Source organism: Sus scrofa, chromosome 1, assembly GCF_000003025.6.
Source record: "Sus scrofa isolate TJ Tabasco breed Duroc chromosome 1, Sscrofa11.1, whole genome shotgun sequence".
In the NCBI taxonomy this organism is placed as follows: Eukaryota; Metazoa; Chordata; class Mammalia; order Artiodactyla; family Suidae; genus Sus; species Sus scrofa.
The window spans coordinates 100,783,041-100,798,438 of NC_010443.5; the positions used below are offsets into that span (position 1 = coordinate 100,783,041).

A 15,398-nucleotide genomic window follows, 5' to 3' on the forward strand; every position below is an offset into this window, starting at 1 on the left:
GATCCAGTGTTGCTGTGGCTGTGGTGTAGGCTGGCAGCTGCAATCCCAAGCCCAGGAACTCTCATTTGCCTCAGGTGTGGCCTTAAAAAAAAAAAAAAAAAAAAAAAGTAAAAAAATAAAGTTCAAATTTTTATTGAATGTGTAGCATTGTGAGTTATAGTAAGAAACATATATATGCATTGTCCTTGTTTCTGGCTCAAAGCACCGGCAACCTTTGGAATCTCCTAAGTGTTGAGAGAGGTCAAGTATCTTTCGTTATGTTAATAAGGTGACTTTTAGAAAGCCTCCAGGTAACCCGAGGATGGGGGCTGATTTCCTGCAGAACTAGTCCTTTGATTAGATGGTTGCAACATTTAGTCCCAGCTGGGGAATAGAAGGGCTGGAGGATGCTTCAATTGCTATTGGTCTTAGTCTCTGTCAATCATGCCTGTGTAATAAAACCTCCATAAAACCCCAAAGGGGAGAGGATTTGGATAGCTTCTGCACTGGTGAACACGTGACTTGGGGAGGGCGGTGCTTCCCTAGGCATCCTCTCTTCCATTTGGATGTTCCTGAGTTATATCCTCTTATGATAAACCTGTGATCTAGTAAGTAAAATGTTTCTCTCAGTTCTGTGAGTTGCCCTAGCAAATTAATCAGACCTAAGGAGGGGTGTGTGGGAACCTCTGAGTTATAGCCAGTCAGTCAGAAGAATGGGTAATAACCTGGACTTGTAACTGGGTCCCTGAAGTGGTGGTGGGTGTTGGGGTGGTGGAGGTGGGGGGTGAGACTTGTGGGCCGTTGGCTTGTGGAATCGGGTGCTTTCTCTGGGTAGATAGTGTCAGAATGGAGTTGAATGCTAGGATGTCCAACAGGTGTTGGGAGAACTGCTCCTTGGTTGTGGTGGGGGTACAGTACCCTCCCACCCCCACCCCCCAATGCTGGAAATTGTTGTTTGAATGTCTATTACAGTGGGTCTGAGGTCAGGGATGGGGGTAAGAATTTGCATGTCTACCAAGTTCCCCAGGTATTGCCCATGATGCTGATTTGAGGCCCTCCCTTCTCCAGCTCTGGTTCTCTACCTTGGCTGCACATAGGAATCACCTGGGGAGATTTAGCTGCCAAAGCTTGGGACCCATCCCAGAAACTAGATTGAATTGGTAAATGCAATTCGTGATTAAAATTGCTGTGACCAATTCATAGACCTACTCATGGATTAAAAGCTGTCCAGGGGGTTAAAGGAGAAATACTTAGTTTTATTTAAAAATTCTGATTTACCTTATTGAACGTAGAGACCTTGACTTTCTGCATTACACATTTTGGCATGATTTGAATTTTTACCAACCAGCCTATGTTACCTGATAATTAGCAAGCAAACATGCGGTTTTATTCTTTCCATCAATGGTGGCCATTTAAACATGTATCATGACTCTTTCAGATCTTTTTTTTTTTTAAATTACTCAATGAATTTATTACATTTGTAGTACTCTTCAACATAGTTTTGGAAGTCCTAGACTCTTTCAAATCTTAAAGAACATTTGGAGCTCTTCTTCCTCCATCATTCCTTGGATCACTGGAAGAATTCCTTCTGGGTCTAATAAAATCTAGCTCATTCCAAATTCTGCCAAATTTACTATATATTGAATAATGAATTCCAGCTATTACTATGGGATGCTGTACAAAACTTTATCCTACCCCTCATGCTTCATAATCTCTAATTTTTCTTTCTCCCCCACAATCCAGGCAATTCTACCAATCCACTTCCCTTTCTGGTACTGCTTGCATGTGTAAGCAAATGATCTTTAATTCATGTGTTCTCACAAATCAGTAGAAGCACTTACTGAGGACTTAGAATGTGTCAGACACAGTGAATTATTTCCATTTTATAAATCAGGACACAAAGACTTAGTCTCCAAATTCATTATTGTGAATTATGTTTGTAGGTTTAGAGATCCCTATTCTACCCAAATATTTATTAAATATCTATCATTAGAAAAGAGAGAGCAGAAGTATGTACAATTTCCGACTTGATGGATAGCCCAGTTGTCATGAATTTTTCAGTCAGTCGCCCCAAACTCTTCCCAGAGACCCTATTCATTATAGGTTGGTTTTTTAATAGTGACTGAAAAAAATTATAGTTGATTTACAATATTGTGCCAATTTCTTCTGTACAACAAAGTGACTAAGTCATACACATACATACGTTCTATTACAGATTTTTTCTTTGTCTTCTTTTTTTTAGGGCTGCACCCATGGCATATGGAGGTTCCCAGGCTAGGGGTTGAATTGGAGCTATAGCCGCCAGCTTACACCACAGTCACAACGCAGGATCTGAGCTGCATCTGCGACCTACACCATAACTCATGGCAATGCCGGATTCTTAACCCTCTGATCAAGGCCAGGGATCGAACCCTTGTCCTCATGGATACTAGTCAGGGTTGTTAACCACTGAGCCACAACAGGAACTCCTGTAGATTGATTTTTAATGACTTCTCGTCTATCCATCTTTTTTAAAGATGCAGTTGAAATATTCTTATACGGAGAAAAGATTACTTTTGGGAGGTAGTTACACATTTTATTATTCCCAGACTCCCATTCATGTGCAGAATTTTAAACATACATCTGGCAACCGAAATTCTCTTTCTTTCAAACATCCTCATTTTGTATATTTAGCAAAATTCTACCTCTACGTGATTCCCTTTCCCTATTACTGACTTGTGGGAAGATGCCTAAAACCCACTCCCTTTATGTACAATAAAACTCTCTCTAGGTATTAAACTTTATTTCTTGTACTAAAATCACATCCAGTTTCTTCTCTCTCAGGGCCACACCAACTGTGGCTTTAATGTTTTTCATTTTACTACTTTAATGTGATTCTAAATGGTGCTTTTTCTATATAGAGGTAATTTTTATTAAGAACTACAAAATTTCCTTTGATTGCTTTCTCCTCATGCCTCCCAATTTTTGTTCTTTCAGGATTGAGGCCCATTCATTCTGAAACCAGCATTTTTTTTTTTTTTTTTTTTTTTTGGCTCGCTCTCAATTTCTGTGCTGTCTTCTTTTCCTCCTCTCTTGATTCATTCTGATGTAATTGACAATTCCTTTCTTTTCCATGATTTAGCCATGTCCCAAAGATTTCATCCATGAGATTTTATGGCAAATATTTTTCGAAATACAAAAATGTTTAAAAAATTTTATAGTGAACATCGATATACCTACCACTCAGATGCCACCATTAACATTTTTAGTATACTTACTTTATCCCACATATAGCCACTTATGGTTTTAATGTATTTATTTTTTTATTACTCAGTGAATTTATTACATTTATTGTTGTACAATGATCATCATAATCCAATTTTATAGGATTTCCATCCCACATCCCCAGTGCATCCCTCCACCCCCAAAACTGTCTCCTTTGGAAACCATAAGTTTTTTACAGTCTGTGAGTCAGTATCTGTTCTGCAAAGAAGTTCATTGTGTCCTTTTTTCAGATTCCTCCTGTCAGTGAAAGCATTTGATGTAGGTCTCATTGTCTGACTGACTTCACTCAGCATGATGGTTTCTAGGTCCACCCATGTTGCTAAAAATGCCAGTATTTCATTCCTTTTAATGGCTGAGTAATATTCCTTTGTGTATATGTACCACATCTTCTTGATCCACTCCTCTGTTGATGGGCGTTTAGGTTGTTGCCATGGCTTGGCTATTGAAAAGTGTGCTGCAATGAACATTGGAGTACATGTGTCTTTGCCAGTCATGGTTTTCTCTGGATAGATGCCCAGGAGTGGGATTGCTGGATCAAATGGTAGTTCTACTTTTAGTTTTCTGAGGAACCTCCATACTGTTTTCCAGAGTGGTTGCACCAATTTACATTCCCACGAACTGTGTAATAGGGTTCCTTTTTCTCCACACCCTCTCCAGCACTTATTGTTTGTAGAGTTTTTGATGATGGCCATTCTGGCTGGCGTAAGGTAGTACCTCAGAGTGGTTTTGATTTGCATTTCTCTAATAATTAGTGATATTGAACATCTTTTCATGTGTTTTTTTTGGCCATCTGTATGTCTTTGGAGAATTTTCTGTTTAGATCTTCTGCCCATTTTTTGATGGGGTTGTTTGATTTTTTGGTATTGAGCTGTAGGAGGTGTTTATAAATTTTAGAGGTTAATCCCTTGTCAGTTGATCCATTTGCAGATTTTCTCCCATTCTGTGGGTTGTCTTTTCATTTTGTTTAGGGTTTCCTTCACTGTGCAGAAACTTTTAAGTTTAATTAAGTCCCATTTGTTTATTTTTGTTTTTGCTGTCATTTCTCTAAGAGGTGGATCTGAGAAGATGCTGCTGTCATTTATGTAAGAGAGTGTTTGGCCTATGTTTTCCTCTAATAGTTTTAGAGTTTCTGGTCTTATATCTATGTCTTTAATCCATTTTAAAATTTTATTTTTGTGTATGGTATTAGGGAGTGTTCTAATTTCATTCATTTACATGTGGTTGTCCAATTTTCCCAGTACCACTGATTGAACAGGCTGTCTTTTCTCCATTGTATATTCTTGCCTCCTTGTCATAGATTAGTTGGCTGTAGATGCGTGGGTTTAATTCTGGGGTTTCTATCCTGTTCCACTGATCTATATGTCTGTCTTTGTGCCAGTACCATGCAGTTTTGATGACTGTTGCTTTGTAGTATAGGCTGAAGTCCGGGAGCCTGATTCCTCCAGCTCCATTTTTCTTATTCAGGATGTCTTTGGCTATTCTGGGTCTTTTTTGCTTCCAAACAAACTTTAAAATATTTTGTTCGAGTTCTGTGAAAACTGTCCTTGGTGATTTGATAGGGAGTGCCATGAATCTGTAGATTGCCTTGGGTAGCATAGTCATTTTGATAATATTGACTCTTCCAATCCAAGAGCATGGTATGTCTTTCCATCTATTTGTGTCATCTTTGATTTCTTTTATCAGCATCTTATAATTTTCAGAGTACAGGTCTTTTGTCACTTTAGGTAGGTTTACTCCTAGGTATTTTATTCTTTTTAATATGATGGTAAATGGGATTGTTTCCCTAATTTCTCTTTCTGATCTTTCATTATTAGTATATCAAAATGCCGTTGATTTCTGTGTATTAATTTTGTATCCTGCGACTTTGCCAAATTCATCAATGAGCTCTAACAGTTTTCCGGTAGAGTCTTTAGGATTCTCTAGTTATAGTGTCATGTCATCTGAAAATGGTGATAGTTTTACTTCTTCCTTTCCAATTTGGATTCCTTTTATTTCTTTTACCTCTCTGATTGCTGTGGCTAAGACTTCCAAAACTATGTTGAAGAGTAGTGGTGAGAGCAGACATCCTTGTCTTGTTCCTGATCTCAGTGGGAATTCTTTCAGCTTTTCACCACTGAGAATGATGTTCGCTGTGGTTTTGTCATATATGGCCTTTATCATGTTGAGGTAGGTTCCCGCTGTGCCCACTTTCTGAAGGGTTTTTATCAGAAATGGGTGTTGGATTTTGTCAAAGGCTTTTTCTATGTCTACTGAGAGGATCATATGGTTTTTATTTTCAGTTTGTTAATGTGGAGTATTACACTGATTGATTTGCAGATATTGAAGAACCATTGCATCCCTGGGATAAATTCCACTTGATCATGATGTACAATTCTTTTAATGTATTGTTGGATTCAGTTTGCTAGTATTTTGTTGAGGATTTTTGCATCTATGTTCATCAGTGAGATTGGCATGTTGTCTTCTTTTTTTATGGTATCTTTGTCTGGTTTTGGTATCAGGGTGATGGTGGTCTCATAGAAGAGTTTGGGAGTGTCCCTTCCTCTGAAACTTTTTTGGAGTAGTTCCAGAAGGATAGGTGTTACCTCTTCTCTGAATGTTTGATAGAATTCGCCTGTGAAGCCATCTGGTCCTGGATTTTTGTTTGTTGAAAGTTTTTTAATCACAGTTTCAGTACTTGTGATTGGTCTGTTCATCTTTTCTATTTCATCTTGGTTTAGTCTTGGAAGGTTGTACTTTTCTAAGAATTTGTCCATTTCTTCTAGGTTTTCAATTTTATTGGCATATAGTTGCATACAGTAGTCTCTTACGAGCCTTTGTATTTCTGTGATGTCCACTGTTACTTCTCCGTTTTCATTTCTAATTTCATTGATTGGTATCCTCTCTCTTTTTTTCTTGATAAGTCTGTCTAAGGGTTTATCAGTTTTGTGGATCTTTTCAAAGAACCGTCTTTTTGTTTCATTGATCTTTCCTATGGTTTTCTTTGTTTCTAGTTCATTGATTTCTGCTCTGATCTTTATGATTTCTTTCCTTCTACTAACTTTAGGTCTTGTCTGTTCTTCTCTCTAGCTGCTTTAGATGTAAAGTTAGCTTGTTCATTTGAGCTTTTTCTTGTTTCCTGGGGTGGGCTTGTATTGCTATAAACTTTCCTCTTAGAATGGCTTTTGCTTCATCCCATAGGTTTTGGAGTGTTGTATCTTTGTTACCATTTGCTTCTAGGTATTTTTTAATTTCCTCTTTGATTTCTTCAGTGATCCATTGGTTGTTCAGTAGCATGTTGTTTAGTCTCCACATGTTTGTGTTTTTTTGCAGTTTTTTTCTTGTTGATTTCCAGTCATATAGCATTGTGGTCAGAAAAGGTGCCTGATTTCAGTTTTCTTAAGTTTACCGAGGTTGGATTTGTAGCCCAGGTTGTGGTCAATCTTAGAGAATGTTCCATGTGCACTTGAGAAGAATATGTATTCTGTTGCTTTTGGATGGAATGTCCTATAAATATCTATTAAGTCCATCTGGTTTAATGCATCATTCAGGGCCTGTGTTTCCTTATTGATTTCCTGTCTGGATGATCTGTCTATTGCTATAGGTGGGGTGTTAAATTCCCCCACTATTATTGTGTTATTGTCGATTTGTCCTTTTAAGGTTGTTAGCAGTTGCTGTATATGTTGTGGTGAACCTATGTTGGGTGTGTAGATATTTAAAATTGTTACATCTTCTTCTTGGATTGATCCTTTGATTGTTTGGTAGTGACCTTCCTTGTCCCTTAAAATATTCTTTATTTTAAGGTTTATTCTGTCTGATAGGAGTATTGCTACTCCAGCTTTCTTTTGATTCCTGTTTGCATGGAATATTTTCTTCCATTCTCTCACTTACAATTTGTATGTGTCCTTGGAAGTGAACTGGGTCTCTCAAAGACAGCATATATATGGATCTTGTTTTCGTATCTATTCGGCCAGTCTGTGTCTTTTGGTTGTGGCGTTTAGTCCATTCACATTTAAGGTAATTATTGATATGTATGTTCTTATTGCCATTTTATTAATTGCTTTGGATTTGTTTTTGTTGCTCTTTTTTCTTCCCTTCTTCTCTTGTTCTCTTGTGGTTTGATGACTATCTTTAGTGTTGTATTTGAGTTGATATGTCTTGTTTGTGTATCAGTTGTAGATTTTTGATTTGCAGTTATTCTGAAGTTTTGATATAACAGTCTCTCTCTCTCTCTATATATGAGACTGTTTTAAGTTGGTGGTTTCTTAATTGCAAGTGCATCTCCAGTGTCCTGCCTTTGTACCCACCTCTTCTCACAATTTCTGATTTTGGTAGCAAAATTGTGTGTGGATGATTTTGTATCTTTACTGTATATATATATACATTTACTGGTGAGCCTTGTCATTTGTGGTATTTTTGTTCTGGTTGTGGCCTTTTCTTCTCTGCCTAGAGAAGTTCCTTTAGCATTTGTTGTAAAACTGGTTTAGTGTTGCTGAATCCTCTTAGCTTTTGCTTATCTGTGAAGCTTTAGATTTCTCCTTCAAATCTGAATGAAGGCCTTGCTGGGTACAGTAATCTTGGTTGGAGGTTTTTTCCTTTCATCACATTAAGTATATCATGCCACTCCCTTCTGGCCTGCAGAGTTTCTGCTGAAAAATCTGCTGACAACCTTATCGGGGCTCCCTTGTATGTTATTTGTTTCTTTTCCCTAGCTGCTTTCACTATTTTCTCTTTGTCTTTAATTTTGGTCAGTTTGATTGATATGTGTCTCGGGGTATTCCTCCTTGGGTTTATTTTATATGGTACTCGTTGCTCTTCCTGGATTCAGGTGAGTGGTTTCTTTCCCATATTAGGGAAGTTTTTGGCTATTATCTCTTGGAATATTTTTTCTGTCCCCTTCTCTCTCTCTCCTCCTTCTGGCACCCCTATAATACAGATGTTGGTGCATTTAACGTTGTCCCAGAGTTTTTTTGAGAGTCTCTTCATTTGTTTTCAATCTTTTTTCTCTTTTCTGTTCCACATCTGTGATTTCCATGATTTCCGCCAATCTGTCCTCCACCTTGCTTATTTGTTCTTCTGCCTCCTGTATTCTGCTGTTGGCTGCTTCTAATGAATTTTTTTACTTCAGTTATTGTATTTTGCATCTCTTCTTGTTTAAGTTTTATATCTTATATCTCTTTGCTCAGTGTTTCCTGTAAATTATACATCTTTGCCTCCAGTTTATTTCCAATGTCTTGCATCATCTTCAGCATCGACAGTCTAAAGTCTTTTTCCTGGAGGCTGAGAATTTCCTCATTGCTTAGCTGATTTTCTGGGGTTTTTTCTTTCTCCCTCATCTGAGTTATAGTTCTCTGTCTTCATTTTTATAGGTTTTTGGTGTGGTGACCTTTTTATAGATAATAGAGCTGTAGCCTCTCTTACTTCTGGTGTCTGCCCCCCTTGTGGCTGAAGTTTGTATGGGGGGCTTGCTGTAGGCTTCCTGATGAGAGGGGCTGATGCCTGCCCACTGGTAGGTGGAGCCAATTCTAATCCCTCTGGTGGGTGGGGCTTAGTCTCTGGATGGGATTAGAGGGCTGTGTGCCTGAGGGGTCTTTAGGCAGCCTGTTTACTGAGGGGCCGGGCTTTGATCCCACCTGGATTGTTGTTTGCCCTGGGGCTTCTCAGCACTGACTGATGGGTAGGGCCAGATTTTCCCAAAATGGCCACCTCCAGAGAAAGGCATGCTGATGAATAATTCCATGAGCTTTGCTTCCAATGTCCTTCCCCAACAACAAGCCACATCCACCCCTGTTTTCCCAGGAGGTCCTCCAAGAACTGCAGTCAGATTTGACCCAGATTCCTATGGAGTCTTTGCTTTGCCCTGGGACCCAGTGCACGGGAAAGTCTGTGTGCACCTTTTAAGAATGGGGTCTCCGTTTACCCCCATCCTGTGGAACTCCTGTGCAGAAGCCTCACTGGCCTTCAATGCCAGATGCTCCAGGGGCTCTTTCTCCCAGTGCCAGATCCCCACACGTGAGAGTTTGATGTGGGGCTCAGAACTCTCACTCCTGTATGTGATTCTCTGTGATACAATTACTTTCCAGACTGTGGGGCTTCCCACCCAGGAGGTATGTGGTTGCTTATATAGTGTAATCACCCCTCCTACCTCTTGTCATGGCCTCCTCTTTGTCTTCTGGAGTAGGATATCTTTTTGAAAGTTTCTGGTCCATTTGGTTGAAGATTGCTCAGTATTTGGTTGTGAATTTTGTTATTTTTAGGAGAGAAGTTGAGCTCTCAGTCCTTCTATTCTGCCATCTTAATCCCCTCTAGCCACTTATTTGCTCTTTTTCCATCTATCACACCACCTTCAAATTGAATGTGTTTCAAATTGAATGGCAAGCATAAAAACCCATCACCCCAAACATTTTGGCTGCGTAGTATTAGTTAGCATTCAATATTTGTTTATGGTTCTTTTTTTTTTCTTTTGAGATTAGATTTATATACAGTGAAATACATAAATCTTTTGTGTTTTTGGCCATGCTTTCACCATGGGGAATTTCCTGTGCCAGGGCTCGAACCTGAGCCACAGTAGTCCCAATACCTTATGTTAGCCACTAGACTACTAGGGAACTCTGAAATACATATATATTTTGCTTTTTTTTAGGGCCATACTCATGACATATGGAGGTTCCCAGGCTAGGGTCTAATTGGAGCTACAGCTGCTGGCCTATACTATAGCCACAGCAACGCCAGATCCAAGCCATGTCTGAAATCTATACCACAGCTCATGGCAACACTGGATCATTAACCCACTGAGTGAGGCCAGGAATTGAACCGCAACCTCATGGTTTCTAGTTGGATTCGTTTCCACTGTACCATGATGGGATCTCCCCTGAAATACATAAATCTTAAATTTACCATTTTATAAGGTGCAACAAATATCTGCCACTTAGCCTGTCTCCACAGATTGGGAACACAGTTCGAGATCCAGAGCGGCTCTCCTGACCATGGCTCAGAGACTGCCCACGTGGTCTGGTAATTTGGTTGTTCTCACCCCTAATATCAACACCATATTTACATGTCAGCTATACGCTCTACTCTTATTTTCTTCTGCTGTCCTTCTCTCCATATACTTCTCTACTTCTCTGTGTCTGCCTCCTTGTTTGTGTGGGTCATGAGCAGACTTATATGAAAGAGAATCTTATTGGTTCAATTAGTCACCAGCCAGCATCAGCCATCCTTGTTGGGTCAAGTTTGCCAGACTTTAGAGAGCTGTTTTTGGTCAGGGGCCCAGTTTTGCAGGAGGTAGAGGGTCTTATCTGCCTTTATAAGCAGATTATTGCTTTGGCTGATTCCTCTTAAGGGCTATGGGACTGAAAGTTTCAGAACATCACGTTTAAGACACATGGTGAATTCTACCCTCACCATATTAAAAGTACCCCATATTAAAAGTACCATGCATATGGATGGCTAACCCTTTCATTCTTTTGCTATAGTTTATCTCATCTTATCTTCTCCAATCCAAATCCCTTTTTTATCTTGTACTTTGCAGGCGCTGTTAGTGCATCTTAGTCTGTAACTCAAGGGAAATTTTCTGGAGGAGGCAAGCATTGTTTTCCTGCAATCAATTGATTGCCTGACTGATCTGCAAAGGTTTAATTTCTCTAATATATAAAGAACTTCTAGAAGTCATCAAGGGAAGGGCCTACAAAAACTAGAAAAATAGACAAAGGTCATGAACAGCCATCTCACAGAAAAGTAAATTAAAAGGGTCTTAACCCATGAAAAGATGGTCAGCTTTGCTTTTAATAGTAAGCATATATTAATTATATATAATTAGACATTACCTGTATTATATGATTTTTTATATATAATAAAATAATAAAAGGACAATAAAGGAAATATCCATAAATGCTATTACTAACATGATGTTATATCTAACCTATCAGATCAGAAAACCGTAATCCTCTAAATTTTCAGAATCCATAAAGATCAAGTTTGGTGCACAGGCTAGCTTCCCATGCCACACTTCTTCATGGTACTATTTAGGAAACATTTCAGTAATGAGTAGAGCAATGATTATAAAGTCCTCAGGGAAATAAAAAATTATACCCAGACAAATTATGCAAAGGTTAACAAGCAACTGACAATATTTTCAAATATGGCAGAACTTAAAAGAATGTAGTCATTTTGGAGTTTGGGATTGGCAGGTACAAACTACTGTATATAAAATTGATAAAACAGTAAGGTCCTACTGTATAGCACAGGGAACTATATTCAATATCCTGAGATAAACCATGATAGAAAAGAATATGAAAAAGAATTCCTATTTTATAACTGATTCACTTTACTGTACACCAGAAATAATACAACATTGTAAATCACCAATACTTTAATAGGAATTCCTGATGTGGCTCAGCAGTAACCAGCCTGACCAGTATCCATGAGGACATGAGTTCAATCTTTTGCCCTGCTCAGTGGGTTAAGGATCTGGTGTTGCCATGAGCTGTGGTGTAGGTAGGTCACAGATGCGGCTTGGATCTGGTGTTGCTGTGGCTGTGGTGTATGTCAGAAGCTGCAGCTCTGAATTGAACCCTAGCCTGCAAACTTCCATATGCCATTGTTGTGGCCCTAAAAAACCCCAAACAATACTTTAATTAAAAAAAAAATGTAGGAGTTCCCATCGTGGCTCAGTGGTTAACGAATCTGACTAGGAACCATGAAGTTGCAGGTTTGATCCTGGCTTTGCTCAGTGGGTTAAGGATCTGGTGTTGCCGTGAGCTGTGGTGTAGGCTGCAGACGCGACTCGGATCCTGCGTTGCTGTGGCTCTGGTGTAGGCCAGTGGCTACAGCTCCAATTAGACCTCTAGCCTGGGAACCTCCATATGCCGAGGGAGCGGCCCAAGACAGGGCAAAAAGACAAAAAAAAAAAAAAAAAAAAATGTAGTCACGACTGCCGTATATCGCATATGTATGCATGGCATTCCATACACTATACTATGAATGGTGCTCCCTGGAAATGTTCAGCGCACAACCTGCATAAATGTATATAGCAGTCCTGTGTATATTGCCCATAAGACCTTGAAAAACTACTGAAGGATAAATTTTGGGTGTCTAAAAGGTCAATAGAGGAGCTAGAGCAAAAGAACTGGCGGTAGTAGGGATCGAATCTGTCTAAATGCAGCAACAAGGAGTTCCTGCTGTGGTGCAACAGGATCAGCATCTCCGCAGTGCCAGGTTGCAGGTTTGATCCCAGCAGGGCATGGTAGGTTAAAGGATCTGGCATTGCCAGCTGCAGCTGGGATCTGATCCCTGGCCTGGGAACTCCATAAGCTGTGGGGCAGCCAAAAAAATGAGGAAAAAAAAAAAAAAAAAAAAGGCAGCAACAAAACTAACAGCAATGGAAATTATGGCTCATAATACAATGTGAACATTATAAAGAAAAGTAATTAAAAACCTTAGGTGGTAGAGAGGGAGAGAAGGTAGGCAAAAGAGTAAGTATTTATGGATTTTCTCATTTTTCATAGTGGGTAACCCAAAGATACTGTTTGAATCTGCTAAATCAAATGTTATGTGTATCCTGTTATATGTATTAACATGATATTAATACATATAAGGCTATAAAAGAAAAAACAACCCAAACTGGGTAACAGAAGGAAGAGAAGGGTAGTAGGAGGAGCTATATTAATTTCATCTTCATTTATAATTTGAAGTCAGTGGAGTTCTTGAAAAACAGAAAATTAAGTTGGATTTTTTTTACCATATAGTTCTATCAAAAATTCATAAATAAAAATGATAAATATAATAGTCTGAAAAGCAAAAAGCAAAAAAAAAAAAAATACTAGGTTTTGAAGTCAGAGTCCCTAGCTTTGAATTCTAGCTGATTTGCTAGCTGTGATATCTTGAGCAATTCAGGGAATTCTAATCCTTTGTTTTCTCATTTGTGAGGTGAGATTATAACAGTACTTATAAGGTTGTAAGGAGTAAATGCAGTAATGAATATAAATATCTTAGCAATAAAAGTTATTATAAATGTTACCTATTATCATTTCCATTTATTATTTTCATTACTAATCAAATACTAGGTTTGTACAGAACACCACATTGAAATCAATTCTGAGCCCAGTGTATATTCAATGGGTGGAAATGCCACACTGCCTCATATCAGAGATATCAAAAACCAAACAGCTTTACTGTTAACATAGAGATTAGAATTTTTGCAAAAGTCAAAATATCAGCACAATCAGATGATCAGCCTATTACTGACTCCCTGAAGGAGTCAATGATAGTTTGCAGATTCCTGTAATGATTTTGTAGCACCTAGGTGGAATTTAAATTTCTATTTTTTTTCTTTATTATTTACCTTATATTTTAATTATTTGAAGAATAACTTACAATTTATCATTACAATTTAAAATTTACTCACTTTGGAGTTCCCTCATGGCTCAGTGGGTTAAGGATCCAGCATTGTCTTTGCAGTGGCCTGGGTTGCTGCTGAGGCTGGGTTTGATCCCTTGCCCGGGAACTTTCATATGTTGTAGGTGTAGCCAAAAAGAAAAAAACAAATAAACAAAACTTACTCATTTAAGAAACTAAATCTCATACTAAGAAACCATATCCATGGAACTGTTTTTGATGTTCTAGTTTAATTTTTTAAACATATTATTAAATATACGACTATAAAAAAATTGGTCCATATGTCTCCTAATGCCATCTAGAGTATCATCCCATTGTTCACATATTACACTTTGGGAAGTTCTTTTTTTTACTCATTTAATAAATACTTTTGAACATCTTTTATGTAATTGGCACTGTTGTAGGCAATGGAGGTACAGAAGTGAATTCAGAATACGATTTCTGTAATCATGTAGCTTACATTCAACCAGGAGGGACAGATAACAGGATAAAGAAATGCATTTTATTGTACATGAAATAGTGATGTATGTTATGGTGAAAAATCAAACGGGGAGAAAGATAGTGTTGAAAGGGGAGCAAGTGGGTGGATTGCAACTTTTTTTTACTTGAACTTTAGTTGATTTATAATATATTTCAGGTATATAGGAAAGTGATTCGGTTATATGTATGTGTGTATATATATAATAGATTCAGTTATAAATATATGTATTACACTCCTAAAAAATAATGTTTTTCAGATTATTTTCCATTAAAGTTATATGCTATATGTATAAGATATTGAATATAGTTTCCTGTGTTACACAGCAGGTCCTGGTTGGTTATCTATTTATATATGGTATTTTGTATCTGCTAATCCCAAACTCCTAATTTATTCCCTTCCCCTTCCCGTGCTTTCCTATTTGGTAACCATGTTTGTTTTCTATGTCTCTTAGTCTATTTTTGGTTTGTAAATAAGTTCATTTGTATCATTTTTCAGATTCCATATATAAGTGGTATATCCGTCTTGTCTGATTTACTTAGGGTGATAATCTCTAGGTCCGTTCATGTTGCTACAAATAGCATTATTTCATTCTTGTTTACTGCTGGGTAATGGAAATTTATATATATCCTCTTCATCCATCCATCTGTTGAAGGATGCTTAGGTTGCTTCCATGTCTTTGCTATTGTAAATAGGTAAATAGTGAACACTGGGGTGCATGTTTCTTTCTGAATTAGAGTTTTCTCCAGATATAAATCCAGGAGTGGGATTGCAGGATCATATGACAACTCTATTTTTAGTTTTTTGAGGTGCCTCCATACTGTTCTCTATAGCGGCTATGTCAATTTTTATTCCCAACAACATTGTAGGAGGGTTCTTAATTTTAAATCGAGTGGTCCAGAAGGTCTCACCAAGAAGGTGACCTCTGAGAAAAGTCCTGAAAGATGCTAGTGAGTAAGCCATGTGTGTATTTGGAGAAGAGCAAGCTCAAAGGTCCTGTGGTAGAAGCATGACTGGGTGTTCAAGGAACAGCAGGAAGGTTTGGAGTGTCAAGGGCAAGGGAGAGGATGATAGATGAGGCAGGTCGGAAAGGTAAGGAGGGTGGCAGATCAGGTAGGATCTGCTGCTCTCACTACTACTGTGACTGCAGCTACCATTACTGTTACCACCACTACTACCACTGCTACCAATATGATTACCACTACTATGACTAATACTACCACTACTACCATTACCACCACTACTATTAATATTGCTATTACCACCACTACTATTAATATTACTATTACCACTACTACCAACACTA

General features: G+C 38.2%; 1 long non-coding RNA gene across 1 annotated transcript; it reads left to right on the forward strand.

The window, feature by feature from the left end:
• On the forward strand, positions 444-10,961 carry LOC110256981. Its single transcript, XR_002339076.1, has 3 exons — positions 444-587; positions 10,165-10,233; positions 10,751-10,961. It is a non-coding gene; the product is annotated as an uncharacterized LOC110256981 (long non-coding RNA).